The sequence below is a fragment of the Pinus tabuliformis genome, chromosome J (assembly GCF_031772625.1).
Source record: "Pinus tabuliformis cultivar Carrire ecotype Pingquan chromosome J, CPIR1, whole genome shotgun sequence".
Classification (NCBI taxonomy): Eukaryota; Viridiplantae; Streptophyta; class Pinopsida; order Pinales; family Pinaceae; genus Pinus; species Pinus tabuliformis.
In genome coordinates, this window is record NC_142295.1 from 353,716,844 (window position 1) to 353,733,515 (window position 16,672).

General features: G+C 40.7%; 1 pseudogene; it reads right to left on the bottom strand.

The window, feature by feature from the left end:
- Positions 1-369: 369 nt before the first annotated feature.
- LOC149227220 (UDP-arabinopyranose mutase 1 pseudogene) overlaps positions 370-16,672 on the bottom strand; it is an 80,956-nt pseudogene continuing 64,653 nt past the window's right edge.

A 16,672-nucleotide genomic window follows, 5' to 3' on the forward strand; every position in this document is an offset into this window, starting at 1 on the left:
TTGTAAATTGTAATCACACTCATATACTAAAAAATTACAACATTGTTAAATATTATCTAGACAAGAGAGTATGGGAGGTTAGGAATGAGAGGGAAAGGAGGCTAAGAGAGTAAGGAACATGCCTCAGTTAAGGGGCCTTAAGCCAAGGAATATAATATTATATTCCGTAGTTCTAAGTCATTATTATCATATGCATTTATCCCAATATCGCAGCTGATGGGATGGGTTTGCAATTGGTCGGGGGTAGTAGTTCTTTATGTGTCACTTATAAAAGAGGAATAAATGGATATTCAAGCTAAGATCTAAATGGAAATATCTTCAATTAACATTTCATTCTTACCATTATGATTGACGACTTTGATTTGTATGCTAAGTGTGAGCTGAGGAGCCACCTGCCTCAATCCAAGTGACCATGGCATCTGCCAGCTTCTGGAAATATGGATCTATTGCCCCAAGTTTGTCCCTTACTTGCTTTGACAACTCAATGTAGCATTGTTGGACAGTGATACATTCCTTTGGAAGTGTGGCAGATTGGAAAAAGGGAATGATGTCTTCTTGCCAGAATATTCCCTTGTACTCTTTCTTCAAGTTAACAAAGGGGTTACTGGCCTTGCTGTGCCAAATATATGGCAGCCCTGTCTTCACTCCCAATCCCAAGTGATCACAGATAACCTTGACACACCATCCTGCCCACATATCATCATAGCGACCAATTGGCTGCCCATCACCCATCAAGCCAAAATACATTGCAGGCCCAATCAAGTCCCGATTGAAGGCCAAATTCATGCCACACATGGGGAAAAGAGTACCCTTTGGAATTGTCAAAACTGCATCAACATACCTGTGGTTGCGCTCCAAAGGCTTGACCAGCTGAGTGGGGGCGTCATAGTCAGGGATATTCATCCAGAGGCCATGAGAAACTGCAGTGGGTGTTCCATGGCGAAGGCTGAAGGGGTACCCACGAACAAAATCTGCGCCCTCTCTGTATGGATCATACAGTGTATTGAAAAAGAATGGAGTTGAGGGGGAAAGCAAATTCGTAATGTGCTGCTGGATATTGGTGGCCACCTGCCAAGTCCACCTGGACCCCCACCATTGTCTTTCTCAGCATTTTCAGTTTCCTTAATTGTAGCACAACTTACTATTTTTAGCAGTTTTTCGGGTCCTGAACTTCCGGAGCCGTTTTGAAGCCCTAAACGACGTTTTTTGGGGAATCTGGGGGCAACACGAGTCCATGGAATGGACTGGTGTTGCCCGTTCCAACAATGATAGTGCTCGGATAGATCTTTCTAATGAGCTATTGTACACGTCAAACGGAGATCATATGCCAAAGTTACGACCCCGGGAAGTTGATGTACCAACTTACCCCCAAACGGGGCCCACAGTTTGGCGTTTCATCTCCTAGGGTTAGGTTTTGGAATGTTAAGGGTTTTCAATTGTTTCTCAACAATAAATAGGCCTTCGAGCCTCATTGTAACACAGTTCAGAGGCATGTAGCCATCACATCTCTTCTCAGAGATAAGCTACCATCGCCCTAGCTAGTTTCTTTCCATTTCTGATTGTAAGCATATTTCAGTATTTCCTATTAATGAAATGAAGTATTATTTCCGCTGCATCTTTGTGTATATGGTTATCTCTGTAATTTGTTGCGTTCCTGTTTAAATCCGGATCAGTGGTATCAGAGCGGTCTGCTTTTTCTCTGTTTTTCTTTTGCATGTCCCCAACAAGGTCGTGATACAAGGAGTTAGGGCTCGAACTGGTTGAACCTTTGCAAGACCAGCCTCGCAAATCCCGATGACCTCCCATGACGGACGAGAAGAAAGACGAGGGGGCAGGAGATCCCATCAAAATCTTGCTCGAAGAAGCGCTCGAGCGACAACGGAACGCGATGATGGACAGCTTTGCGCAGATACTTCAGCGGCTACCCAGAAGCGGCGCATCGGCTTCCAGCAGCTCCTCTGGAAACGCCACACCCTTTAAGGTACAAGTTAATTTTGAAATCCCCATATTCGAGGGTCAGATAGACGCCGATGCCGTAGATAAATGGTTAAATCTGCTAGAGGGTTATTTTTCTGTTCATGAATTTTCGAGTCGGGAAAAGATTGTTTTTGCTCTTCTCAAAGCAACCCCCCACGTCAAGGACTGGTGGGAAACCTACTGCGAGCAGAAGGATGAAAGTACTGGCTCACTATTTTCAGCCGCACCCACCTGGGATTCGTTCCGGGATGCCATCAAGGAGCAGTACTACCATGTCGGGAGCTATGAGGATGAATACATAAAGTGGACCACGCTGCGGCAGGGAAGGGACCAAGACGTGTCAGAGTTCACCAATCTTTTCCATACCCTTCGCACAAAGTTGGGTATCAGAGATTCGGAGCAACATTTGATACTCAAATACCGTGGCTGCCTGCACAAGTACATTCAGGAAGAAATACAGTTCCTAAACATCCCCTCACTCGGCGCAGCATACCGGTATGCCGTCAAGGTCGAGCAGAAGTTTAAACAAAAGAAGCGAGACTTTGGATCTGCGAATCCAAAGCAGGGGAAAGGTGCCCCTAAGCCACAGAACAAAGGACAAAGCCAAGGCGGGACAGCCCAAGACAACCAGCCGAAGCTGCAAGCAAAGAACAGCGCCGCGAAGCCGAGAAAGGACACTGGAAAATGGTGCGAGTTCCATAAGAGCTCCACTCACAACACAAGTGAGTGTCGGGCCAAGCAGTCACTGGTGGCTGAGCTAAAGGTTTCAGAATCAGATGCATGTTCCGACTCTGAGTCAGAACCCGATAAGGGGTATGAAAAAGGGAAGCAGATCATTGATGCGGACCCCAGCGCCACTGTTGCTACCGCAAAGATCCAGACAAATGAACCCGAAGATCCAGAGGAGGAGGAGCGTCTCTTTCACTCCCAGATGTGGGTAAAGGGCTCCCCGATACAGTTCATTGTTGATAGCGGGAGTCAAAAGAACCTCATTTCGGCAGAGGTCGTGAAGCGGTTGGGCTTACCGACCACAGCACATCCACAACCATACACCATTGGGTGGCTTCACCAAGGACGAGATCTTCGCGTGAGCCAGCAGTGTCGCCTTCCGTACAACATCAAGCCCTTCACGGATGAGGTATTGTGTGACATTGCTCCCCTTGAAGTTTGTGATGTATTACTAGGACAACCATACTTGTGGAAGTGACATGCTGTGTATGAATCAAGGCCCCGTGCTGTTATTATCACATTGGGAAATAAGTTGTTCAGGATACCAGAGGTAGCACCACCTGCCGCCATCTCTTTGATTACTGCAAAACAATGCAGTAAGATCATTTCCAAAACCAGGAAATTTGTTTTCCTGATGATACGCCCTCAAGGGAAGAAGAAGACAGTGCCCGCGGCCTCCAAACGGGGTCCCTCTGCACGACAGCTGCAGATGGACAAGATTGTGGAGGAGTACGAAGACATCTTCACCTCCCCGGCAGGGGTTCCTCTGCACTGTCAGGTCAAGCACTCCATCGATCTGACCCCAGGTGCGCCGCTACCCAATGGACCAATTTATCGGCGCTCCGTTCTGGAGAACGATGAAATCAAGAGGCAGATTCAGGAGCTCCTGCAGAAAGGTCACATCCGTCCGAGTTCTTCGCCCTGTGGGAGCCCGATAGTGTTGGTACAGAAGAAGGATGGGACGTGGAGACTCTGTATTGACTATCGGGCGCTGAACAAGATCACTGTCCGTAATAGGTACCCGATCCCGCGGATTGATGACCTCCTAGACCAACTAAAGGGGGCGAAATATTTCAGCAAGATCGATCTGAAGTCAGGATATCACCAGGTACCAATCGAACCCTCAGATGTGTGGAAGACTGCCTTCAAATCCAAGGAGGGCCTCTTCGAATGGTTGGTCATGCCTTTCGGATTGACGAATGCTCCTGCAACCTTTATGAGGCTAATGGATGACATCTTGCGGCCATTCACCAACTCCTTTGTAGTAGTATACTTGGATGACATTCTGATCTTCAGCCAGAGTTGGGAAGAGCACCTCCGCCACATCCGACAGGTTCTCCAAACACTGCGGCAACACAAGCTATGTGCCAATTTGGAGAAATGCACTTTTGGCATGACCGAGGTTCAGTATCTGGGATACATCATTGATGAACAGGGGGTGCATGTCGATCCAGCCAAGGTCCAAGTCATTCGGGATTGGCCCTCTCCAACCACTCTAACAGAGCTCCGCAGCTTTCTAGGTCTTGCCAACTTCTACCGCAGGTTTGTGTTGGGGTTTTCTCATATTTCTTGGCCCTTGAGTCAAGTCACCAAGGGCGGGGCGAAAGCAAAATTCTTTTGGTCTGAATCTCAACAGAAGGCATTCAGGGAGTTGAAGTATCGCCTCTGCACGGCACCAGTGCTCGCGTTACCAGATTTACAACAACCATTTGAGGTCGAGACAGATGCCTCTGACTATGCTATTGGGGCAGTCCTTACTCAACATGGACATCCAGTGGCATATCACAGTGAAACACTTTCAGACACAGTCCGGAAGTACCCCACTTATGATAAAGAGATGTATTCCATTGTACAGGCCTGCCGACAATGGAAGCATTACATTTTGGGGAAGGAAACGGTCACCCACACAGACCACCGACCTCTGCAGTTCATACAGACCCAAGGGAAATTGCAGAATGATCGCCATCAGAAGTGGTCTACATACCTGCAACAGTTTCACTTGAATATCAAGTATAAAAAGGGCAGCACCAATAATGTTGCAGATTGCCTCAGTCGACCACCGATCATGGCGCTAACCACCGTGCTCAACTCTTGCGGGCACGAGACTTCTGATTGGCCACTTCTCTACAAGAGCGACCCAGAATTCGGCCACACATACCAGACACTCTTGGAGGGTCGGCAGGTTGCAGATTTTCACCTCCAGGATGCCCTATTATGCCACCTCGGTCACCTTTGTGTTCCTTCAAGCGAGCGTGCCAAGATGATTTGGGAAGCACACTACAGTCGGGCTGCTGGGCATTTCGGGGTTGAGAAAACAGTGGCAGTACTGCAAAATTATTTCTATTGGCCGAATCTTCGACAGGATGTTGGGAAGTACATCCGATCATGTACTGCCTGTGCCATTGCCAAACCGACCATTAAGAAGCAAGGCCTCTATACCCCGTTGCCTACCCCTAGTCGACCTTGGGAATCCATCTCCATGGATTACATGTCAGGCCTCCCTTCCACTAAGCATGGAAATGACTGTGTTTTTGTGGTCGTCGACAGGTTCTCAAAGATGGCCATTATGATGGCCTGCAAGAAGAATATCACAGCAGAAGCCACTGCTAAACTCTTCTTTGAACGAGTGTGGGTGCACTTTGGGATCCCACAGTCTATCATCTCAGATCGGGACAGTCGGTTTCTCAGCACATTTTGGTCCAGTCTCTGGTCAATGCTGGACACCAAACTCACGAAGTCCACAACCTTCCATCCTCAAACTGATGGCCAGACAGAGGTTGTCAATAGGATGATTGTGCACATTCTGCGCATGTATAATTCAAAGCATCCACGCACATGGGACGAGAGCCTCCCCTATGTTCAGCACAGCTACAACCGAGCTCTTCACAGCTCCACTGGCCATAGCCCTTTTCAGGTGGGTTTGGGATTCCAGCCACTATGTCCCATTGATGTGGCCATGCCACTTGCAGCTACTCACATGAATTCAGCTCATGTCCAGTCCGAAACAGATAAGGCCACCAGCTTCATTGAGCGCATCCAACATATTCGCCAGCAGGTCCATGACATTCTTGAGAAATCAAATGCCAAGTACAAGCAGCGACATGATCAACATCGGGTGCCACACAAGTTTCAGGTGGGCGACAAAGTCTGGTTGCATTTGCAAAAGGAACGCCTTACTGGAGCCTATCGGAAATTGAGACCACTCCGATATGGTCCTTACACCATTACTAAGGCTATGGGAGACAATGCATTTGAGCTCAGCATTCCCCCATTCCTTGGCCTGCACCCAGTGTTCAAAGTGGACCGCCTTCGGCCATACTTTCCACCATTGCTAGACACATCCGACATTGCAGAACAGCTCAAACCCACAGAATTAAATCCAGATTGCATGGAACAAGCTGCAACTGATCGGATCATGGACACACAGATCAAGAACACTCACCAACAGAATATCCAACTGTATCGAGTTGTCAAAGCAGGCCAACTCCTTCAGCAGGGCAAGTGGCTCACCAGGGAACAAGTTCAGCAGAAGTTTCCTCATCTCATGGAGGAGCTCAACGCAATGGGGACCATTGCTTCCTAAGGGGGGAGGAATGATCTAGGTGGATATTGGTGGCCACCTGCCAAGTCCACCTGGACCCCCACCATTGTCTTTCTCAGCATTTTCAGTTTCCTTAATTGTAGCACAACTTACTATTTTTAGCAGTTTTTCGGGTCCTGAACTTCCGGAGCCGTTTTGAGGCCCTAAACGACGTTTTTTGGGGAATCTGGGGGCAACACGAGTCCATGGAATGGACTGGTGTTGCCCGTTCCAACAATGATAGTGCTCGGATAGATCTTTCTAATGAGCTATTGTACGCGTCAAACGGAGATCATATGCCAAAGTTACGACCCCGGGAAGTTGATTTACCAACTTACCCCCAAACGGGGCCCACAGTTTGGCGTTTCATCTCCTAGGGTTAGGTTTTGGAATGTTAAGGGTTTTCAATTGTTTCTCAACAATAAATAGGCCTTCGAGCCTCATTGTAACACAGTTCAGAGGCATGTAGCCATCACATCTCTTCTCAGAGATAAGCTACCATCGCCCTAGCTAGTTTCTTTCCATTTCTGATTGTAAGCATATTTCAGTATTTCCTATTAATGAAATGAAGTATTATTTCCGCTGCATCTTTGTGTATATGGTTATCTCTGTAATTTGTTGCGTTCCTGTTTAAATCCGGATCACAGAGAGTATTTATGTTATGTAGCAACCACATGCCACAAGTTTGAATCCCTTATACTTGCATCCATTTCTAGTCTAGAAAGGGAGAGTAGAGTAGCCTCACCTTCTAGTTGGGTTTTCTCCCAAAAGGGTTTCTCATGTCATATCTTGTTTTGTTGTGGTTTTGTGAGTGATTGTTCTATTCGTTCTCTAGTTCCTACATATTTATATTTTGCATACATACGTAGTAAACAATAAATTAGTCATTCCAAAATCCAAGGAAAAATCAGCCCTCACAGTATATATTTTAGAGTTCATTAGATTTTCTTTATCAAATCTGTTGTGATGAACTATCGATTGGAATATCCAGGATAGTTTATGAATCATTAAACTTTGTATTATTGTTGCAATTGGGTAACACACCCTATGGTGATATGCTACAGATTATTGGTTACTGTTATGTGTATTTAATGTGTTGTTCTTATGCATGGGGAATAAGGTTGGCAATGATATGATCGTATAATTGATCCATGCCAGTCTCTAACCACATAATCAATATGACAAGTGATCCGAGTGGAGCATGTGGGAAACTTCCAAGTCCAACTAGTGCACATATTGGATAGGAAGGTCCAATGAACCAACCATGGTTTTGAAGATGCTATGTACGAGCACAAGGATTCCATGCAGGAGGAGTATTTGTAGCTTTTTTAGGATTTAATTATACATACATATACAATGCATAAATAAGGGGGAGAGGAATGTAATACTCCTAGGTTGCACATGTCCTTATGTTTTATAGGCTAGTTAGCGAGTGCAGTTTTTGGGTTGGAGTGCTTATGTATTTGGTTTGGAGTGCTTGTGTGATATTGGGCCATAAATCCTATATGCTAAAAGACTAGCAAGCTCAACATTGTAAATTGTAATCACACTCATATACTAAAAAATTACAACATTGTTAAATATTATCTAGACAAGAGAGTATGGGAGGTTAGGAATGAGAGGGAAAGGAGGCTAAGAGAGTAAGGAACATGCCTCAGTTAAGGGGCCTTAAGCCAAGGAATATAATATTATATTCCGTAGTTCTAAGTCATTATTATCATATGCATTTATCCCAATATCGTAGCTGATGGGATGGGTTTGCAATTGGTCGGGGGTAGTAGTTCTTTATGTGTCACTTATAAAAGAGGAATAAATGGATATTCAAGCTAAGATCTAAATGGAAATATCTTCAATTAACATTTCATTCTTACCATTATGATTGACGACTTTGATTTGTATGCTAAGTGTGAGCTGAGGAGCCATTGTAACCTTGTTACCCTGTGAACCTTAAGTGGATTTGGATGGACAATTATCTATGGGTTTCCATGGGGAAGGTTAATTCCCTAGGGGGAGAATCATTGGGAATATGTTTCAATTGTGTGAGACTTGAATGTTCCTAAAGACCCCATCATACGATCTTAAGATCTTAGACCCACAAAGCTCTTAGATTTCCTAGATAACCTATGCTAGAGCCCTAGAAGGGGAGTGGTATAGCTTGAGTTACTGTGAAGCAGAGAAGGGAATACACTTTCTTCTATTATTCAGGCGGATGAGGAATGAGAGGTTTTACTTTGGAATTATTGCTAGATTTTGGCGCCTTAGCCTCGTTATCATTGTGTTGAGTGGTAGACCTAGTTAGCTTAGGTAACCATTGCCCTAGTTGAGTCATAACCCCAGCTCAGGGGTAACCTGATGTTGAGAGATTCAGAATAGAAGTGTCTATGTGTTACAAGTCATTTTCTCACCATTAGGAAAATGACTACAAATCTAGATCTCTCACTATCCAATGAACCGTTTTTTTATAATCCCCTTCAAAGTTAGAAGAAAAAGCATTATGAGAATTATAAGAATCACGGATTACTTATGAAAAAACCCCAATTTCAGTCATTGTCGCAAGTTTCTCATTAACAAACTGCGATAACACATGTTGAATCATTTCAAACTATGAGCATTGTCGCATTTTTCTGCATTAAAAGGTGTGACACCCTTTCTACATGGGTAAAAATAAAAAGTAAATTCTAGAAGCCTTATTGAGGAATCTTATCCCAATAACATGGACTCAAGCCCCTACCTATATAGGCCTCATCCCAGGATTGATGGATCCAATCCCACTCATTATGGAACCTATTCCCTAATTTTGTGGATCTCATCCCATGGAAAATCAATCTCCAACCTCCTCTCCTCTCCTATAAATTCAACGCAAATTAAAGGGAAAGGGGGTAGATTTTGAAGCACTTGGTTTATGCCCTTATGTTGTCCAATTGTGGTTGAAGGCTTGTCTACAAAGGAAGGATTGGGGATCTTTGAGTGGAGGCTTATGACATTATGCTTTGATCCTTTTGTATGTCTCTATTGTTACTAGTTCTAGTCTTTGGAGATTGAAGTGGAGCAGGAAATCAAGCAGGAATAGGATTTAAGTGAAGACCTATTTTGTTAAACAAGTAAGTATTGTTCAAACTTTACTAGAGAAAGATAGTATGCATTGTCTTGTTTGTTCTAGTTTTGATTTATAAAGGGAGATATGTCCTATGCGCAGGACGAGATTTATCCGCCAAACAAAATTGGCAAGTCCACTTGGGAACGTTTAGTTCTTAAGTGGATTTCTTTGCCTTTTGTTGCCTTCCATTAACTCTCGAGACTATATTTTGATTCTTAAAACCTATTTTTTGGACCTTTTGACCATTTTTTAATTTTTTTCTTTGCGTATTCACAGTTGTCGCACTTTGATTTCGAAAACTGTGCAACAATATATAGTTGTCACACTTTTATTTTGACAAAAACTACGATAATTCACAGTTGTCGCATTTGGCTTTTGAGAATAGTTCAAAAATTGATAATTGCTTTTGAGAATAGAGCCACACTTGCTGCATCTTGTTTGTGTTAAAATTGTTACACCACACTAGTGTGAATAATCTACCTGTGACAACCTTAGAAAATTGAAAATATTTTGGTCTTTTTTCTTATTGGTCTAAAATTGTTTGCTCGCAACAATGTATTGAATCAGTGTTCTTCAAGAAAAATTCAACCTTACCTTGAATTGTTGTGTTTAATTGTCTTTTTGTGTAAATTGTTTATCTTTACATATTTAGGCTGTTGGAATTGATTAGTTTCGATGATATATCAAAAGATAGTATCTTACTTCTGGAAATTGGTTGTATGAATTTGTCTTCTTAAGTGATCTAATCAAAATATTCATTGTGTCTATGGTAGAGAATTTTAGATTATTTTCACAAAAAGATAGATTAATTTGAGCTTGTTTGTTTGTTTGCCTTGTCGTGGAAAATCTTTTTGTTTGTGAAAAGTTTCCATTTACATTCCTTTGATGTAATTAGTTTCCACTTGTTGGTTGAAGTACTTTTAGTCTTCTTCTGCATTGGAATTGCTTTGTCAAAGATCTATTTGTTGGAGTGTTTTTTGGAAAAGTTCTTATTCGTTTCCATTGAATATCTGCTTTCGAAAAAGAATGAAAAAATTTGTATTGAGTTCATTGGTGAAGCATTTTTTAGCTTTAAGGAAAATAAGTTGCATTTTTAAAAAGAATCTCGTATTCTGCATTTTCTTTGATTCACATTAAGATAAAATGGTCCATGTTTCTTGCTTTCAATTTTAGACTTGTTTCTTTGCTTGAAACCTCTTTCTCCTTACTCTAGTTAATATTCATTGAATGAAAGAGTTTGGATGATCATATTTGTTGCATTAGCATTTGCGTCATCAAAATATCATTAGTTTCATCTTCATCACCCTTTGGATTAAAACCAACCTAAAAACAATGCTAATAAAATAAGTTAGTTTTTTTTTTTTTTTTTTTTTTTAAGGCTTATTACACCTACATTAGATCATATTGTACAGCTTTGTAATAGGAGTGCAAGTTAACTTTCCAAAGTTGCAAACAAACATTAATATCTTGCGGTAGGGAGTAAATCCATGTATTATAGTTTGGCTATGGGAACCTCCTCTAACAAGGGAGGTCATATCGAACCTAGTGAAGTATTTGACCCTTATTCATTGGTTATGGTAGCATGATTTGCCCATATTACAAACAATGTTGAAAGACACTTGGGGATCACTTGGGAGGAAACTACTGAGGGGATTACGAGCCTTGGGGTTTCCTACCCTTGCTTGTACGTTTGATTTTTGACCGTCCCCCTGGTCAAGTTGTTGTAAGTGGTAACTTTAGTGACCATAATCTTAGGGCTTTTAGCTAGGGTGACGGTGAGGGGGCAGTCCATGTGGTACCTGGAATAGGCATTAACTAGACTCACATGGGCCTTATTGGATGTTACTTCACACGATATGGTATATGTGAAGTTACTTGCACCAAGTCATGACCATCAAGTAGGTTGTCAGTGTAATTAGTTCCACCTGCTCTATTTATAACTACTTTTCACATTGATCTTAGTGACATTGGGTTTCATCTCCAACTAGTGACTTCTCTGTGAAAAGGTTGTTTGCATGGTTTTGACTCCTTAGATTTGTTAGCATGTGTTATATTGTTTGTTTTTAATTTTTAGTGAGACCTTAGGTGTAAATTGTGAATTTGATTAATTTATCTTGTTAAAAGTCTTAATTAAAATTCACTATCTAGTAGACCTTGGGTTGAATCTAATGGCGACAGTTCCAAAATTTTCCAATCAAAGAACCCTTTTTAACAGGGATCCTAATCCTTTTCCTTAGTTTCGAAATGTTGGTCCTCCTTACATGGCTATGTTTTGTCTTCCTGGATTTGCGATAGGTTTACTAGTATGGTTGTTTTCAACCTCATTGGTCCAAAATACCCAAGTTGCTTCACCTCAACTAGATACTTCACCTCAACAACACCAACCTCATGTTGATCCTTTACCTTCTTTTCCCATCATGTCTTCTTCCCTTTCTTCTTCTTCGCTTGGTGAAAGTATTAATTCTAGTAACAAGGAGGCTAAGAAGAAGCAGAAAAGGAAGAAGAAGAAGGAAGATAAGAAAGGAGCCAACCAACCAACAATTATTGTGACTATTGATAATGTTGAGGAACCCTCCAACATACATTGCAAGCCCAAATACCCTTGCAAACTTTGTAAGGGTGACCACCTTCTTATCAATTATCTTGGTATTCCTAGAGTATTAGAAGTGTGGTCTAAATATTCTCATCAAATTACTGTTGGTCCTTCAACTAGTTATTATAAAGTTCATGGGAAAAAGGGTAAATTTAGGTTTCTGTGTAGGTTATGTGAAGGGAGTCATCAAACTCACCGTTTCCTTCATATGGTTAAAGCCTTAAAATTGTTGGAAAACCTTATTGTTTCTTAACAATAACCTCCAACTGGTTACCATAAGCTTTCTTGTAACCTACTGTGATACAGATTCTCTTATCTACCAAAATTAACCAATATCTTTTACTTTTGTGATGTTAGCAGAATTGCATGTGACTTGGATCAAACTATCTAAACAGTGTACGACTTGTCAATCATGATGAGACCAGAACCAATCCTTCCCAGGGTTCGTTAAAAATACTTCGGAGGAGTTATCTGAAGGATAAGCTTATACTACAATCATATGTTATCCTCCTCAAGCTTGTGTAAAAATAAAGAAGTACTTCCAAAAATGGCGGGGAAAATAGGGAAAATAGTGTACAAAGTTAGTTTTTTGCAGTAAGTCACTCTTGAACATGACACTCCTTCACTTTTGTGCCTGATTGGGTTGGAAAATCCACGTACCTATCTATTGATCACACCTCCTTGAAAGTATTCATATTGGTTTTTGATCCCATATTCAATCAACGTTGCCAACTCCATATAGCGTCACTAATATGTTTAAGAGAAGTTCAATCTCAGTTAAAACCTTTTGCAGTATTTATAGCCCTCTTTCGTGTCGACGATCCCTTAGTCAATCCTGAATTACGTTGTTTCTCCTATTCAAAATCTTAATACCTATTTCATGTCATGGTTGCGGGATGCATCAAGGCTCTCATGTGATGGATCACTTCCTATTGACTTAAACACATTATCTAGGAAGTTTTCTTAGAAACTCCCTTTAGTGCATTAGAACTTGCATACCTCAATGGTAGGTCTCTCACTTTCGATGACAAGTTCACATCATTGGCCTTCGATCGAAAGATTCTATGTGTGTTCAACTTCAGATCATTCATTCACACTTCATATATTGTGCTAGTGTACCTTAAGGGCCATTGACATTATTGGTGGTTCCACTCATATCTATTAACGATCCTCATTATTGATTGGTAATTAGACGGTGTTTGCCATGTTCAACTTTGACACATTCATTCACATGGTTAGACTTATACCATAGAGTGGTAGTGACAAAGACCTTGAATCTAGTTCCATCCATCCAGGCTGCGTGGAGTTTTCATGACTAATGTATAGATCCACACTATATGATGATGGCAATGTTCATATTAAGTCTATCCGAGAATGGATCCAAATTGTATGTCTAGTGGCCATGGCTTTTATTTGTTCACATGGATTTTTGCACATTTCCATACTTAGTTCTAGATTTGTTGATATGTTATACTAGGTATGGGAATGCCTACCTCGGAGATGATTTCATGATTATATTGTAGTGTAACCCTTAATTGTTTATTTTCGGGTCTCCAGCCAATTGATCTCTAATCCAAACTTTCACATGATAAATCACTTCAGTCGTCAAAGATAATTTCTAACTTTACACTTCAGGGGGCAATATGTTACACGTCATTTTTTCACCATCAGGAAAATGACAACAAATCTAGATCTCTCGCTATCCGATGAATTCCTTTTTGAAAACCCCCTACAAAGCCAGAAGAAAAACCATTATGAGAATTACAAGAATCCTTGATTACATTATGAAAAAACATTAATTTCAGTCATTGTTAGTTTCTCATTAGCAAACTGTGACAACGCATGTTGAATCATTACAAACTATGAGCATTGTCACACTTTTCTGCATTAAAAGGCGTGACACCCTTTATACATGGGTAAAAATAAAAAGTAAATTCTAGAAGCCTTGTTGAGGAATCTTATCCCAAAAACATGGACTCGAGCCCCTACCTATCTGGGCCTCATCCCAAGATTGATGGATCCAATCCCACTCATTATGGAACCTATTCCCCATTTTTGTGGATCTCATCCCATGGAAAATGGATCTCCAACCTCCTCTCCTCTCCTATAAATACAATGCAGATCAAAGGGGAAGGGGTTGGCTTTTGAAGTACTTGGTTTATGCCCTTATGTTGTCAAATTGAGGTTGAAGGCTTGTTTGCAAAGGAAGGATTGGAGATCTTTGAGTGGAGGCTTATGACATCAAGGTCTGGGTTGTAATCTCTCCCTCTTATTTGTTAATACAATATATATTGTTTTTCTCACATGATTTGCTTATTATTTGCATTCATTGTATCAGAGCTCCTTGATCTTTTGATTAGTATTTGTTTGAACTTATTCATCCATAACATGCTTTGTTCCTTTTGTCTGTCTTTGTTGCTACAAGTTCCATTCTTTAGAGATTGAGCTAGAGCAAGAAATCAAGTAGGAAGAGGATTTAAGTGAAGACCTACTTCGTTAAATAAGTAAGTCTCGTTCAAAATTTACTAGAGAAAGAGAGTATGAATTGTCATGTTTGTTCTAGATTTGACTTGTAAATCTAGGGAGATATGTCCGATTTGCGAGACGAGATTTGTTGGCCAAACACTATGGTTGTGTGGAACATTTGAGGTTGTAGATAGTTGGTGCTTTTGTAAAAGATAATTGTTCTTATTGCGTGCTTTTGATGTTGTGTGAAACATGTTATTTATAAGTTCACTTATATATGCTTGCATATTATTATTTTGTACATATATGTTGTTATGCATTAAATTACATATTGCTAGGATTGCATAAGTGTGTTGTATGCAAGGCATATTATTACCTAGTGGTATCAAAGCTTAAACTATGTGTTTGGGTGGTTAGAAAATTAGTATAGTAAAAAATGTTATAGTCGATATTAGAGCTCTATTGGACATAATTAGTTATTAATCTGTAAATTGTTGTAGATATTCCATTGGATAATGTTTCACAACAATTATGATAATATTATACTTAATATATGAAATTCTACACTATTACAGTTTTATTAAATTTCTAGATCTTTATATTTTACTATAAATAGTTCATGCATGTGAATTAAAATCATGTAGAAAATAGAGAACAAGAAAATAAAATCTCACACACATGTAAGACACAAGATATGCTTTGGGAAACACTTTCGGGAGAAAACCTAGCTGGAAGGTGAGGTCGCTCCACTCTCTTTCTCTGTCTGGTAATATGGATGTAGGTACAAAAAGTATGGCCTGTGGCTCGTGGGCTGCTACAATGCACAACTCCTCTCTGTGTGCTCTACCTCCTATCCCTCTTGCCTATTTTTGCTTAGCTATGGAACAAATGCACTCGAAAAAATGGAATGCCTCTTTCTCCTAGTGGCCCATTTATAACACAGTCTGATTACATACTAGTGGTTAAGTTTGAGTACCTCAAATCTTAACTAGAGTTACAATATAGACTCTTCTAGAGTCTTTTACATAATAATCACATGGATAACCCCTTTTCCATGAATAATGGGGGCTGATTTGACATCCTCTCGAATTATGGGTGTGAAAAAAAGAAGGTCAACTTTTGAGTGGCATAACTTTCGCCTACAGACTTCGATTGAAGCGCTTCTTGCACCGTTGGAAAGATATATGTGTGTAGAATAACATGAAAATGTGTGGAACTGAAGCACCAATTTTTTACCCAAAAAAATGTCATTCGATGCCTCAAAATGATCTTGGAAGATTTCAGACCCCATTTTGCCAAAATGGGTCCCATCAGTAAATACAGTCTCATTAGTTGATTCCTCCACTTTTTCCACTCTGAATGCATTGAGATGGATGAGAAACAATACACTTATCCAATCTTAATCAATTATGGTATTAGAGTATTATCAGGAAAGGTTAAAAGAACTTTTAAAGATTCAGTTTCTATAGAGGTTGAAGTTCCTTGACATATGCCCAAGAGTGAGTCTAGGGTGTGTTATAATGGTTCTTGCATTAATCGATTTGCATAAGCGTTTCAAAGTGGACATGCATGCCATTGAATATCCTATGGGAGTAACCTTTATGAATGGAGGTAACCTAATATGCTATCATTCTAAAATGTTCCATGTTGAAGTATTGAAATACCTTACTATGACAAGGGACTTTATATTATGGTTCAATATTTTAAGAAATTTAACACCCCAAGTCACCTAGCTAGGGAAATGACACCAAATTATAATTTTGTTGCCACTCTAGAATAACAATGTGAATATAACATGACCAAAACTTGCATTGATAAACCATAAAAAATATCAAATATACAACAATGTAATATGTTAGAACACTTATCTACTAGAAATCATCGACTGGTTGTAGACCTCGAATGTTCCACCTAGGCATAGAATGTGTTGCTCCTAATCTCTTAGTACGAGGTCATCTTTGAGTCAGGGCCACATCTCTCTAGGGATAATGCCTTACCTACAGTTAGGTACATAACTAGTATTGACCATTATTAAGGCCAAAGTACCAAACCTTAGTAACCTCTAAATAATAGTCTCATATCCCCCATCAGCCCAAACAATCCAAGGTAGTGCAACCCCTTCTCTACACCCACATTTCATCGGGTTATGGCACTACCCTTCTAGGTTTTTCTACTCAATTCGATCAAGGATGTATTAGTACCTTCTGGCTTCCAAGGTTTCTAGCTAACC